Below are 16,017 nucleotides of genomic sequence, written 5' to 3'. Positions count from 1 at the left end.
TTTCGAGTTTGTGTCGTACCCATGTTTTCAATAACCAGTTGCTTCATCATTCCTTTGACTTGGTGTCATCGTCGGTCGATTACATCTTGAAATCTCTCGACAAATGTGTCATGATCATCATCAACATTATGAGATCTTCCAAGATATATATCGAATTCTTGATGAGAAATACCATCCTTGTCCCTCGATGATTTGTGTTATCATCGACCACTTTATTGCCCTTTGTCCAACACAAACTTCTTCTTGTTTTGTGTTATACCTTGAGATCCTTGCTACCCACCATTTGTTCTTCTTTACCTTGGAAGTATTACCATCTTTTATGTCAAGAAAGTCATGAGAATTTCACCACCTCTTAAGAGATCTTGATACAGGTGATACTTCTTGCCATATACGTTCATTCCTTGGTCCCCGTGTTGTTTCTAACCGGAAAATTGACAATTGAACTATGATGTGCGACTTCAAAACTTCTAGCAACCCTTTTGTTTTGAAGTGAATGGCCGATAGTTCCATTCTAAGTCTTTTGGTTATTGAATCACCATTCTAGCTTTGATCGTCCTACTTGGTCCGTATTTTCAGGGCACTTTCATTCAATGTTTAATTGTGTGTGATTTTGTCGAGCATACATCATTATACCATTTGAACTGACAAATGTTATGTGTTCACATAATTCTGGAAATCCATCTTTATGGAAATCTTGACGAATTGTCGCTAAGTCCATCAGCCACTACCTCATCCTCTCCTTGGTTTATTGATGAACTCTTATTTCGGGACTCGCTTCCATGGTTCATTTCCCGAGAATCTTACAATGTCATCTCGTCAATTTGTGTTGCACCTTTTCTTCTCAGACATCCTGAGTCTAAGGTATCCTGACACCAATCAGATCTGAATCTCGGTCAAATATGATAGTTGGGACATATTTCCAAGAGTTATAACATTGGTACTTATATATCGGTAAGGTGTTGTCATGCCTAGCACACCTGGACGGAGGACCTATTGTTATTAGTTTCCTACTTAGCAAGGTTACCATTCTTCCATGAGGAAATCGTAAGACTTATTCTATATGTTGTTCCTGATGAATCCTTTGTGCATCCAACTTCCGACCCTTACTTGATAACCAAGTCAATGCTATCTCGAAGCATGTCTGTGGTACTCCGGTTTTCAATAAGAACATTTGAAGCACAAAGCTAAATTTTCTTATCAATTATTCAAACACTGTTGTATGGGTAATGGCATGAAATTTCTCTTCCCTTTCCTAAAGGGTTTTCTACGTTATATCCTGTCATGGATATCATTCTTTGCTTGTCCTTGTGAAGGAAATACCCCTGAAAAATGTGTTTAAACACATTTTCTTTCCATTGTTCTTTTAACCTAATGATCACCTTTTCCTTTCCATTGTTTTGTTTAACCTTTCTACTGATTTATATGATCTAAGCAGTAATAATTCGTTGCTTATGTAAACACCTTGGAGTACAACCTTGTTAGTAAGACTGTGTTGCTATTGTTGATGACATTTCGGTAACCACCGATGGACGAGAACTTTGCCTATTGGTCCGCCTCGTTTCAACAAGCAGGAAGATGGTTCTCTTCGTCCCTCGCCCTTGGTACCAATGATGCTGCCAACATAACTGACCGGTTATTCTCTGACATGCCTTGCTATCATGATCGTGCAAGATATCAATGCCCTTCCTTCTTTTAACCCACATGGTGGGCCCATAACCCGCAGGTCCCAGGATTGAAACCTGACTCTCCTATACACCCATGTTTCTAAAGTTATTCCTCACGCTTGGCTCCGTATGAAGGATCACGAGCCACCTGCCTAGTGATCTAATCTGGTATTAGACGCAATACTTATTCTCATTGCTCTGAACCCCTTTCACCTTCTGATTAGGCCATCGAACGATTGCTTGCCCATTGGAAACTTCCCATGGTACCTTCTTACTTTACTTTCGATATTTTCTTAAGTATCTATTCGAGGGTTACTTTCTACCACATTCCCTGAGTAATCTGCCAAATAGTCAACCTTGAAGGTCCGTTCTTCCGAAGTTACCCCTTGTCCTTTCGTAAGTACGATGAAATTTCATAAGAAAAGATGATGACTTCATCACAATGACCTGAAGCAGAGGAATGAAGACATCAATCTTATGAATCGACCTCTTCGAGAAGAGCAACCAAGACTGAGAAGAACCGTTAGAATTTCACAACCACAAATTTCCCCCTTACATCGCCTCTTAAATCTCGAGACGAGATTTATTGTAGTGGAGGAGAATTGTGACGCCCAGATAATTAAGCTACAGTGATCCCCCGCTAATGAAGCCACGTCACCTCGGTTACTGTTGATAAACTCTTGATAATTCAAAAAATGAAACAAATCCAAAATTTAATTAAAGGCAAACAATAAAAGTTTTCAAATATTAAAACCAAATTGTCTGGGTTGTGCCAAATAATGCATAAGTAATTATGGTGGAGAAACTAAACTTTTATAAAGTGTTTAACTACTCTAAAATAAATAAGACAGTAGCAAAAACAACTAATTAAATCCCTTTTACAATTAATAAAATACTAAACTATTTTATTTTGTCACCAAACCTTTTGTGGCATTGGGGTATTTTGAAACACTAATTTAGGTACTACTTATGTATTTTATAAAACTAAAATATATAGAAAATAAATAGGAAACTAATAAACAGGAAATAAATAATAGTAAAAATAGAACAAAAGAAAAGAAAACCTCCCGTCTCCCCATGGGCCTCGGCCCATCCCAACCAACCGGCCCGCCCTACTGAACGGCCCACCCTGATCCCCCTGCTTAAACCCCCTCCTCCATCCCGAACCCTAACCTACGCCCACGATCCCCACTTTCCTCCCCTACTCCCCCGATCCCCTCCTAGATCGGGATCATTCTCGACGCCCCGGCTCGTCCCCACCTTCTCGTCATTCACCGGCGCCGCCGCCGGACCGCCCCATCCTCTTCTCCTCTCCGTCGCCCCCTCGTCACCGAGCCGCCACCGCTCGTCGTCGCCGGGAGCCACCACATCGGCCTGCCTCCTCGTCCTCCTCCCCTACGTCACCGGTCGTCCCCATCCTCCTCCCCGAACGGCCTCCATGAGCCTCGCCGCCCCTCTCCCCTTCAACGCCGGTGAGGCCCGGGGCCTCTCCCCTCTCCTCCTCTCCCCACTGCGTCATCCGCCGCTCACCTTCGCTGGCACGCCCGCGCCTCACGGTCACCGCGGTCGCCTCGCGCCGCACTGGTCGCGCTCCCGTGCGCCCATGGCCGCACCTACCTGCTCCGCATTGGCCTCGCGCGGCCCCGCTGCTCCCCCGATGCCCCACTACTACGCTACTGCGCTGCCGCCACCCCCGTTTCCATGCGTTCCCGCTGTAGCCCACTCGCGCTCGTCGCGCCCTGCCCGCCCCGTGTTTCGGCCCCGCTCCCGGAGCTCAGCTCCCCTGCGCGTGCTCGCTGCTCCGTGCCTCGCCTTGAGCGCGCCCGACGAACCCCCGCGCGCGCCCGCCCTTGCCCATGCCGCGCCTTCTGTCTCGTGTGCTTGCGCGCCTGCTGCTCTCCGCCGCCCCTCGCGGTTGGCCATCGGCCCGTACGGCCACAGCCCCGCCCATCGCATGCCTCTACTCGCCGGCCGGCCTCCACTGCGCTCCGACTGTGACCAGCGCCCTCCCCTGGCCGCGCCGTGGGCACGGCCCCGCCGGTGCCGTCCGTCGCCTCCGTGCGGGTGCGCGGACGCCCGCACCGGATGATGCTCACACCCGTTTCACCCGGTTGGCCCCAGGCCTATGACAGTCGGGCCCAGCCCCAGAACAATTTTAAAAAAATAAAAATATATTTAATATTTAAAAATAAATAAATAAATAAAGGATTAATTAACTTAATAAATCATGTTAATTAATCTAATTAAGCCTAATTAATTAACCTAATCACTTTAATTAAATTAACTAATCTTGTTTAGTTAACTAAGTTAATGACCAGTGGGACCCACACGTCAGCGACCCAGTCAACACCCCTGTTGACTGCTGACGCCATGCTGCCGTCAGCAAACACTGTTCTGGATAATGTTGAATTAAAATAATTAAATAAATCCAAAAATGATTTAAATCTTTTAAAATTAATATAAAATAAACTGTAGCTCGGATAGAAAAACTTTGTACATGAAAGTTGCTCAGAACGACGAGACGAATCCGGATACGTAGCCCGTTCGTCTGCCACACATCCCTGACATAGCGAACACGCAACTTTCCCCCTCCGATTCATCTATCTGAAAATGCAAAATACCGGGGATATTTTCTCGGATGTTTCCCCCTTTCGTCGGTACCACCTACTACCGTGATTGGGCACACCTAGCATCACGCTTTGTCATGTCATGCATCACCATGCTTATGTATGCATTATATTTATTGTTTCTTCCCCCTCTTCTCTCGTTAGACACCGAAACCGACGCCTGATATGTCTCCATCGTATCTACTTTTCCAAACACTTTTGCCCTTGTTTTGGACTCTAACTTGTATGATTTGAATGGAACTAACCTGGACTGACGCTGTTTTCAGCAGAATTGCCATGGTGTTGTTTTATGTGCAGAAAACAAATATTATCGGAATGACCTGAAACTCCACGGAACATCTTAGAAAAAATAATAAAAAATCCTCGCCAAAGATGAAGACCAGGGGGCCCACACCCTTCTCACGAGGGTGGGGGGCGCCCCCCTAGGGCGCGCCCCCTACCTCGTGGCCCCCCTGGATGCCCTCCGACGCCAACTCCAACTCTATATATTTGCTTTCGGAGAGAGAAAAATCAGAGAGAAGAAATCATCACGTTTTACGATATGGAGCCGCCGCCAAGCCCTAAAACCTCTCGGGAGGGCTGATCTGGAGTCCGTTCGGGGCTCTGAAGAGGGGGATTCGTCGCCGTCATCATCATCAACCATCCTCCATCACCAATTTCATGATGCTCACCGCCGTGCGTGAGTAATTCCATCGTAGGCTTGCTGGACGGTGATGGGTTGGATGAGATTTATCATGTAATCGAGTTAGTTTTGTTAGGGTTTGATCCCTAGTATCCATTATGTTCTGAGATTGATGTTGCTATGACTTTGCTATGCTTAATGCTTGTCACTAGGGCCCGAGTGCCATGATTTCAGATCTGAACCTATTATGTTTTCATGAATATATGTGAGTTCTTGATCCTATCTTGCAAGTCTATAGTCACCTACTATGTGTTATGATCCGGCAACCCCGAAGTGACAATAATCGGGACCACTCCCGGTGATGACCATAGTTTGAGGAGTTCATGTATTCACTATGTGCTAATGCTTTGTTCCGGTTCTCTATTAAAAGGAGGCCTTAATATCCCTTAGTTTCCAATAGGACCCCGCTGCCACGGGAGGGTAGGACAAAAGATGCATGCAAGTTCTTTTCCATAAGCACGTATGACTATATACGGAATACATGCCTACATTACATTGATGAATTGGAGCTAGTTCTGTGTCACCCTATGTTATGACTGTTACATGATGAACCGCATCCGGCATAATTATCCATCACTGATCCGGTGCCTACGAGTTTTCCATATACTGGTTTACGCTTATTTACTTTCCCGCTGCTACTGTTACAATCACTACAAAATACCAAAAACATTACTTTTGATGTCTTTACTTGTGTTGCCGCTACCACCACTATCATATTACTTTGCTACTAAACACTTTGCTGCAGATACTAAGTTTCCAGGTGTGGTTGAATTGACAACTCAGCTGCTAATACTTGAGAATATTCTTTGGCTCCCCTTGTGTCGAATCAATAAATTTGGGCTGAATACTCTACCCTCGAAAGCTGTTGCGATCCCCTATACTTGTTGGTTATCAAGACTAATTTCTGGCGCCGTTGCCGGGGAGCATAGCTCTATTCTTTGAGTCACTTGGGATTTATATCTGCTTATCACTATGAAGAACTTGAGAGATCCAAAAACCAAGATCTATCCCTCAACTACGAGGGGAGGTAAGGAACTGCCATCTAGCTCTGCACTTGATTCACCTTCTGTTATGAGTAAGTTTGCGACACCTACACCTGCTTCTGCTATTCGTTCTGATATGTCGCATGTTATTGATGATGCCACTTCTGCTATGCATGATACTTATGATGAAACTGCTTCTATGCCTGATACTACTATGCCCCTTGGTGAATTTCTTGATGAACAAATTGCTAGGGCTAGAGAAAAAGAAATTTTGAATCTGAATACGATGATGATAGTGATGATGAAAATATGTCTGTTATCCCTGAGGGTTATCTTTTTGATATGGAATCTTCTGCCGCTATTTTAGCTTGCAAAGATAGATATGAGCTTAAGAGGTTATTAGTTAAATGGAACAAAGAATCACTTAGAGATAAAATGAAACCCGACCCTGCTTTTGCTACTTCACCTATATGTGTTCCTAATAAGGATTATGAATTCTCTGTTGATCCTGATATAATTACTTTGGTTGAATCTGATCCATTTTATGGCTATGAATCTGAAACTGTTGTGGCACATCTTACTAAGTTAAATGATATAGCTGCCCTGTTCACTAATGATGAGAGATCGCGTTACTTTTATATACTCAAAATATTTCCGTTCTCATTAAAGGGTGATGCTAAGATATGGTTTAATTCTCTTGATCCTGGTTGTGTGCGTAGTCCCCAGGATATGATTTATTACTTCTCTGCTAAATATTTCCCTGCTCATAAGAAACAAGCTGCTTTGAGGGAAATATACAACTTCGTGCAAATTAAAGAAGAGAGTCTCCCACAAGCTTGGGGGAGGCTTCTCAAGTTACTTAATGCTTTGCCTGATCATCCTCTTAAGAAACCAGAAATACTTGATATCTTTTATAATGGACTAACCGATGCTTCCAGAGATTACCTGGATAGTTGTGCTGGTTCTCTTTTCAGGGAAAGAACACCAGATGAAGCTGAAATTCTATTGAATAATATGTTGACAAATGAAAATAATTGGGCACCTCCTGAGCCAGCTCCGAGCTAACTCCTGCTCCAATTACTGAGTCTATTCCTAAACCAACTCCGAAGAAGAGAGGTGTTCTATTCCTCAGTCCCGAAGATATGCAAGAGGCAAAGAAATCTATGAAAGAAAAAGGTATTAAAGCTGAAGACGTTAAGAATTTACCTCCTATTGAAGAAATACATGGTCTTAATATACCGCCTATTGAAGAAACATATGATCTCAATTCTTTATTTATTGAAGAACCTCCTGATCCCGATATCCTGACACAGGTAGTAAAGGTAAATTCTCTCTACAGGTATGATAAAGCTGAAGTCCCTCCTACTAAAATTGCTAGTCAGTGCTTGGATGAGTTTGATAACTTTATGTTTAAGCAAGACGACTTCAATGCTTATTTTGGTAGACAATTAAAAGAAAATGCTTATATGATTAGATGCTTGGGTGATTATATGGCTAATATTAAAGGTGAACTTAAACTTGTTAGCAAACATGCTTCTATGGTTACCACTCAAGTAGAACAAGTACTTAAGGCTCAAAAAGAAGTGCTTGATGAAATGAATAGTAAGAAAAATGATTATGCTGTTAGAGTGGCTACTAGAACTGGTAGAATGACTCAGGAACCTTTGTATCCTGAAGGCCACCCTAAGAGAATCGAGCAAGATTCTCAAAGAAATAATATTGATGTTCCTAGTTCTTCTAAAAAGAAGAAGAAGAAAAATGATAGAACTGTGCAAACTTCTAGTGAACCTATTGCTGAACCACCTGATAATCCAAATGATATTTCTATGTCTGATGCTGAAACACAATCTGGTAATGAACATGAACCTAATGAAAATATTGATAATGATGTTCATGATGATGCTCAACCTAGTAATGATAATGATGTAGAAATTGAACCTGCTGTTGATCTTGATAACCCACAATCAAAGAATCAACGTTATGATAAAAGAGACTTTGTTGCTAGGAAACATGGTAAAGAAAGGGAACCTTGGGTTCAGAAACCCATGCCTTTTCCTCCGAAACCATCCAAGAAAAAGGATGATGAGGATTTTGAGCGCTTTGCTGAAATGATTAGGCCTATCTTTTTGCGTATGCGATTAACTGATGTGCTCAAAACAAATCCTTATGCTAAATATATGAAGGATATCATTACTAATAAAAGAAAGATACCGGAAGCTGAGATTTCCACCATGCTTGCTAATTATACTTTTAAGGGTGGAATACCAAAGAAACTTGGAGACCCCGGAGTACCTACTATACCTTGCTCCATTAAAAGAAATTATATTAAAACTACTTTATGTGATCTTGGAGCCATTGTTAGTGTTATGCCTCTCTCTTTATATCGTAGACTTGACTTGAATAAGCTGACACCTACCGAAATATCTTTGCAAATGGCTGATGAATCAACTGCTATACCTGTCGGTATTTGTGAGGATGTGCCTATTGTGGTTGCAAACGTACTATTTTAACGGACTTTGTTATTCTTGATATTCCCGAGGATGATAGTATGTCTATTATTCTTGGAAGACCTTTTCTTAATACTGCAGGGGTTGTTATTGATTGCAACAAAGGCAATGCCACGTTTCATGTTAATGGTAATGAGCATACGGTACACTTTCCGAGGAAACAACCTCAAGTTCATAGTATCAACTCCATTGGAAAAATTTCATTGATTATAATTGGAGGTTTTGAATTTCTTCTTCCTACTGTCAAGAAGAAATATGATATACTTATTATTGGGGATGTGCATATCCCCGTTGAAGTAACATAGTGTTATTCGAAATTTCTCCGGTTCCATGTTATTCGGAATGAGTTCGTTAACAAGACTTGATCAACCTTGTTAGTGGATTCTTTTTTATGAGCATGAGATGGATGAAACTAGAAGAACAACCTTTTGTACCCCACTTTTACTTTCTGTTATTTATATTAAATAAAGTAAAAAAAAATAGTATTTTTCTGTCTATTTCCTGACTTATCCGTGTAATATAAAAATATCCCGAAAATAAAAGTCCTCAGAATGACATGCCAATTTAATATGATTTTTCAGGAATATTTGAGGATTTACTGTGCAAAAATTACCGCGGGAGGAGCTGCCACCTGGCCACGAGGGTGGTGGGCGCCCCCTGCCTCGTGGGCCCACGGTGGCCCTCCTCCACTTATCCCAGCACCCATCTTCTTCCTCTGTCTCACACAAACCCGAAAAACCAGCTCAAGCACGAGTTCCAGCCACTTTTGTTGTGATTTTCGATCTCCTTGTTCAAAGCACCTCTCGCAAAACTGCTTGGGGAGATTGTTCCTTGGTATGTGACTCCTCCATTGGTCCAATTAGTTTTTGTTCTAGTGCTTTATTCTTTTCAAATTTGTGTTGTATAGGTGACCATGTTCTTGAGCTTGCATGTCAAATTTATATGGTTCCAAGTAGTTTTAATGCTTGATATAGGCTCTAGGCACTTGTAGGAGTAGTTGCTATCAGTTTTATTGAAGTTGGTTCACTTTTGTTTGAAGTTACTAAAAATTTCAGATTATTTTAGAAAAAATAATGAGATTTTTGAGGGGCTCATCGAGCCAAAGCTCGAAGGAAAAGGCACCGAAGCCTAAGTATAATTTGCCACGCACCACGGAGATTCGGGCGTGTGAATGGCCTTCTGATGATTTCTTGAGAGCAGCCGGTATCTATGAAGATTTTCATGAAGTGGCTCACAATGCAGGCCTCACCGCTTTCCTCCACGACCAATGCGATCAGTACCTCTTACTCACAAATACCTTTGTGCAAAACTTTCATTTTCATTCTAGGAACTCACCACCTATGGTGGAGTTTCATTTATATGATGAGCATAAGGAGATGTCACTTTATGATTTCTGTCGGATTTGTTTAGTCCCTTTTGAGGGCAAGACAGAAGAACCACATCATGATGATGTGGCTGGGTTTATTGATACTATCACTGTAGGAGAAACTAGGAAGGTTTCCGATGCACGAATCACTAGCATATATTTTTCCTGTTTTACGTTACTTTGCATTATTTGCTAGTCGTTGTTTAATTGGACGCGGAAACTGTGGAAACCTTAGTATCCCTGATATAATTATTCTGCACCACAGTTTATACAGTGATAACACTTTTAGTATGGGCGGTATTATTGCTAGACGGTTAAGTATGAACCGTACTAAGGGTCCCATCTTTGGAGGCATCTATGTTACACGCCTAGCTGCACATTTTAACATACCTATTAGGCATGCTGAGAAGGAAGAAAAGGTGCTGCCCCGTGTTTATCTAGATCATAAAAGTATGGTGGCACACGATTTTATTGTTAAGAATAGGGCAAGAGAGCTTAAATATCAATTGTTCTTTAACAAACATCATCCTGAGACTATTATCCTGCCTGCTCCTTCTTTGTTTGATTTGACTGTAGGCACGTACCTTGTTCCGTTGACGGCTATTCATGCCTACCAGAACCAGCCGAGGAGCCAGAACCGGAACCACAATTTGATCCTTCACGGCAGTCTAACTATCAGTGGGATCCGGAGATGATTGCCAGCCAGTGGCAATCGGAGCCTTCTTCTTCCTCATCACAGTACGACCTCAACAACTATTATTATGGATATCCGCCAGGCCATCCGTGGCCATAGACCAACTTAGGCCAAAAGCCTAAGCTTGGGGGAGTACGTATTTCTCACCGACATTACATTTATATTCACACACACTCATTACTAGATGTCGGTGCTCATACTTTTTCACTGTATCATCCATGCTAGTTTATTTTCCTTTTTATGCTTTCTTCTTGTGTGTTTAATAAACCTTAAGAAAAACCAAAAAAATTAGTAGTAGTTTATTTTTCTGCTGTAGTAGTAATAATTAAAAAGAAAACCCAAAAATATTTTCCGTTCTTCTTTTGCTTGTTGGGAGCTTTCCCGTGTAAATAGTTTTATTTCTTTTCTTTGGGGGTCAGTAGGAGAAGACCATAATTAAATTGTTGAAGTGGCTCTTATATGCATTATTGTTGATTTAACCCAGAGCCCATATTGCCTTGTCTTCTCCTGTTTATTGAATGCTCGTAGATTCCGGCTTAGTACAATGCACGTACACTCTTATTATTATTCACACCGTTCGGTCGTGCAAGTGAAAGACGATTATGATGATATGTGATGGACTGACTGAGATGAGAAAAGCTGGTATGAACTCGACCTCTTTTGTTTTTGTAAATATGATGAGTCCCTCGTTCTTGATTCATCTTATTATGAATAAACATGTTTGCAATGACAATTAGAGATCATAGTTGCTTGTGCCATGCTTGATTAGCTATGAGTTATAATGATTTACCTCGTGTGCCAACATGCTATTGAGATGGTTATGATGTGGTATGATGGGGTGGTATCCTCCTTTGAATGATTTAAGTGACTTGACTTAGCACATGTTCACGCATGTAGTTGAAACAAAATCAACATAGCCTTCACGATATTTATGTTCATGGTGGATTATATCCTACTCATGATTGCATCCAATGTTTATTAATTTTAATGCATGTACATGATTGTTGTCGCTCTCTAGTTGGTCGCTGCCCAGCCTTTTGCTAGCCTTCACTTGTACTAAGCGGGAATACTGCTTGTGCATCCAATCCCTTAAACCCCAAAGTTATTCCAGATGAGTCCACTATACCTTCCTATATGCGGTATCTACCTGCCGTACCAAGTAAATTTGTATGTGCCAAACTCTAAACCTTCAAATAATCATTATGTTTTGTATGCTCGAATAGCTCATGTATCAACCAAGGCTGTCCTTATCTTCCGTGTTAGGCGGGTTATTCTCAAGAGGAGTGGACTCCGCTCCTCACTCACGAGAAAATGGCTAGTCACCAGGATGCCCAGTCCCATGCTTTATGCAAACTAAATCAAAATTAATTGCAAACAAAACTCCCCCTGGGACCTGATGTATGTTGGAGGCACTCGTACTTTACCATTCTGTTTGGGAACCGCCTATAATGTGTTTAGCATGGAAGATATCGCCATCTCTTAGTTGTTACATTGACAATGAAAGTATAACGCTCAAAATACAATTTATCTCTATTCCAAAACTGAGCTCTGACACCTCTATAAATCCTTGCTTCCCTCTCCGAAGGGCATATCCATTTACTTTTATGTTGAGTCATCACCCTCTTATTAAAAAGCACTAGCTGGAGAGCACAACTGTCATTTGCATTCATCACTATTAATCTATGTTGGGTATGACTATGATTGGATCTCTTTTACCATGAATTACAATGTCTAGTCAGTCCTTGATCTTTAAAGGTGCTCTGCATTTATGTTTTGCGGTCTCAGAAAGGGCTAGCGAGATACCATCTTGTTATATCATATTATGATTGTTTTGAGAAAGTGTTGTCATCCGAGATTTATTATTATGACTTGCTAGTTGATTATGCTATTGATATGAGTAATTATGAGACCTGAGAATTATTGCAAATGTGGTTAGTTATGATCTATGCTGAAAACTTGAATGCTGGCTTGACATAGTTACAATAACAATAGCAAACAGAGTTTGTAAAAGTTTTTCTTTCTTTCTTTCAGTTTGTCAACTGAATTGCTTGAGGACAAGCAAGGGTTTAAGCTTGGGGGAGTTGATACGTCTTCGTCGTATCTAATTTTCCAAACACTTTTGCCCTTGTTTTGGACTCTAACTTGTATGATTTGAATGGAACTAACCCGGACTGATGTTGTTTTCAGCAGAATTGCCATGGTGTTGTTTTATGTGCAGAAAACAAATATTCTCGGAATGACCTGAAACTCCACGGAACATCTTAGAAAAAATAATAATAAATCATCGCCAAAGATGAAGACCAGGGGGCCCACACCCTTCTCACGAGGGTGGGGGGCGCCCCCCCCTAGGGCGCGCCCCCCCTACCTCGTGGGCCCCCTGGATGCCCTCCGACGCCAACTCCAACTCTATATATTTGCTTTAGAAGAGAAAAAAATCAGAGAGAAGAAATCATCGCGTTTTACGATACGGAGCCGCCGCCAAGCCCTAAAACCTCTCGGGAGGGTTGATCTGGAGTCCGTTCGGGGCTTCGGAGTGGGGGATTCGTCGCCGTCGTCATCATCAACCATCCTCCATCACCAATTTCATGATGCTCACCGTCGTGCGTGAGTAATTCCATCATAGGCTTGCTGGACAGTGATGGGTTGGATGAGATTTATCATGTAATCGAGTTAGTTTTGTTAGGGTTTGATCCCTAGTATCCATTATGTTCTGAGATTGATGTTGCTATGACTTTGCTATGCTTAATGCTTGTCACTAGGGCCCGAGTGCCATGATTTTAGATCTGAACCTATTATGTTTTCATGAATATATGTGAGTTCTTGATCCTATCTTGCAAGTCTATAGTCACCTACTATGTGTTATGATCCGGCAACCCCGAAGTGACAATAATCGGGACCACTCCCGGTGATGACCATAGTTTGAGGAATTCATGTATTCACTATGTGCTAATGCTTTGTTCCGGTTCTCTATTAAAAGGAGGCCTTAATATCCCTTAGTTTCCAATAGGACCCCGCTGCCACGGGAGGGTAGGACAAAAGATGTCATGCAAGTTCTTTTCCATAAGCACGTATGACTATATACGGAATACATGCCTACATTACATTGATGAATTGGAGCTAGTTCTATGTCACCCTATGTTATGACTGTTACATGATGAACCGCATCCAGCATAATTATCCATCACTGATCCGGTGCCTACGAATTTTCCATATACTGGTTTACGCTTATTTACTTTCCCGGTGCTACTGTTACAATCACTACGAAATACCAAAAACATTACTTTTGTTGTCTTTACTTTTGTTGCCGCTACCACCACTATCATATTACTTTGCTACTAAACACTTTGCTGCAGATACTAAGTTTCCAGGTGTGGTTGAATTGACAACTCAACTGTTAATACTTGAGAATATTCTTTGGCTCCCCTTGTGTCGAATCAATAAATTTGGGTTGAATACTCTACCCTCGAAAGCTGTTGCGATCCCCTATACTTGTGGGTTATCAACGCTGCTGCTACCCAGCACGACTACGGTATTGACGACCCCTACTTGCCAGAGCAACCAGGCAAGCCCCCGCCCCCTTGATCACCAGATATCGCCTACTCTTATCTCTACTGCTTGCATTAGAGTAGTGTAGCATGTTACTGCTTTCAGTTAATCCTAACCTGATGCATAGCCTGTCATTGTTGCTACAGTCATTGGTACCTTACCTGCAATCCTAAATGCTTAGTATAGGATGCTAATTTATCATCAGTGGCCCTACATTCTTGTCTGTCTGCCATGCTATACTATCGGGCCGTGATCACTTGGGAGGTGATCACGGGTTTATACTTATATATATTATATATGATACTTGTGGTGACTAAAATCGAGTCGGCTCGTAGAGTACCGGCGAGTGATTCACGTATTGGGTCTGAAAGCACGTTTGTCCCAACGGCCCTCTAAGTGGATCTTTGTGGTGGAGCGACAGGGCAGGTTGAGACCGCCTAGGAGAGAGGTGGGCCTGGCCCTAGTCGGTGACCGCCGTTATTTCAAATAACACGCTTAACGAGATCTGGGTATTTGATCTGAGTCTGGCCACTGGCCTATACGCACTAACCAACTATGCGGGAACAGTTATGGGCACTCGACGTCGTGGTATCAGCCGAAGCCTTCTTGACGTCAGCGGCTGAGCGGCGCGCGCCGGGTTGGACTGGAACGCCTGCTCTTGTATAAGGGAGGCTAGGTCTGCTCGCCGGCCGCGTTCGCAACGTGCAGGTGTGCAATGGGCGATGGGCGCAGACCCCTGTGCCATAGGATTTAGATCGGTGTGCTGACCTCTCTGTTGTGCCTAGGTAGGGCTATGACGTGTTGATCTTCCGAGGCCGAGCATGACCCAGAAAAGTGTGTCCGGACAAAGGGGATCAAGCGTGTTGGGAAATGTGGTGCACCCCTGCAGGGAAGTTTATCTATTCGAATAGTCGTGTCCCTCGGTAAAAGGACGACCCGGAGTTGTACCTTGACCTTATGACAACTAGAACCGGATACTTAATAAAGCACACCCTTCCATGTGCCAGATACAACCGCTGATCACTCTCTCACATGGCGACGAGGGGAGGACCGGGTAGGATTATGCTATGCGATGATACTTGGTGAACTTACCATCTACTCTCTTCTACATGCTACAAGATGGAGGCGGCCAGAAGCGTAGTCTTCGACAGGACTAGCTATCCCCCTCTTATTCCGGCATTCTGCAGTTCAGTCCACATATACTACCCCCTTTCATTGATACCAATGCATATGCAGTGTAGTTCCTTTCTTGCGAGTACTTTGGATGAGTACTCACGGTTGCTTTGCTCCCCCTTTTTCCCCTTTTCTATTTTCGATTGTTGCGACCATACGCTGGAGTCCAGGAGCCAGACGCCACTGTCGTTGACGACTGCTACTACTCGGGAGGTGCCTACTACTATGTGCAAGCCGCTGACGACGACCAGGAGTAGCTTAGAAGGATCCCGGGCAGGAAGCCTGCGCCTCTTTCGATTTGTATCCCAGTTCGTGCTAGCCTTCTTAAGGCAAACTTGTTTAACTTATGTCTGTACTCAGGTATTGTTGCTTCCGCTGACTCGTCTATGATCGAGCTCTTGTATTCGAGCCCTCGAGGCCCCTGGCTTGTAATATGATGCTTGTATGACTTATTTTATTTGTAGAGTTGTGTTGTGATATCTTCCCGTGAGTCCCTGATCTTGATCGTACATGTTTGCGTGTATGATTAGTGTACGGTTAAATTGGGGGCATCACAGTTGGACAACGTAATGCAACTTCCTTTACAATGGAGGTTGCTAGGTCTGCTTATCGGCCGCCCTCGCAATGTGTAGGTGTGCAATGGGCGATGGGCCTAGACCCCTACGCGCTTAGGATTTAGACCAACATGTTGACCTCTCTGTTGAGCGAAGGTATGGCTGCGACGTGTTGACCTTTCGAGGCCAGGCATGACCCAGGAAAGTGTGTCCGGCCAGAA

This window comes from Triticum aestivum, chromosome 7A, assembly GCF_018294505.1.
Source record: "Triticum aestivum cultivar Chinese Spring chromosome 7A, IWGSC CS RefSeq v2.1, whole genome shotgun sequence".
NCBI lineage: Eukaryota > Viridiplantae > Streptophyta > Magnoliopsida > Poales > Poaceae > Triticum > Triticum aestivum.
Note: the sequence above shows the minus strand (reverse complement) of the source record.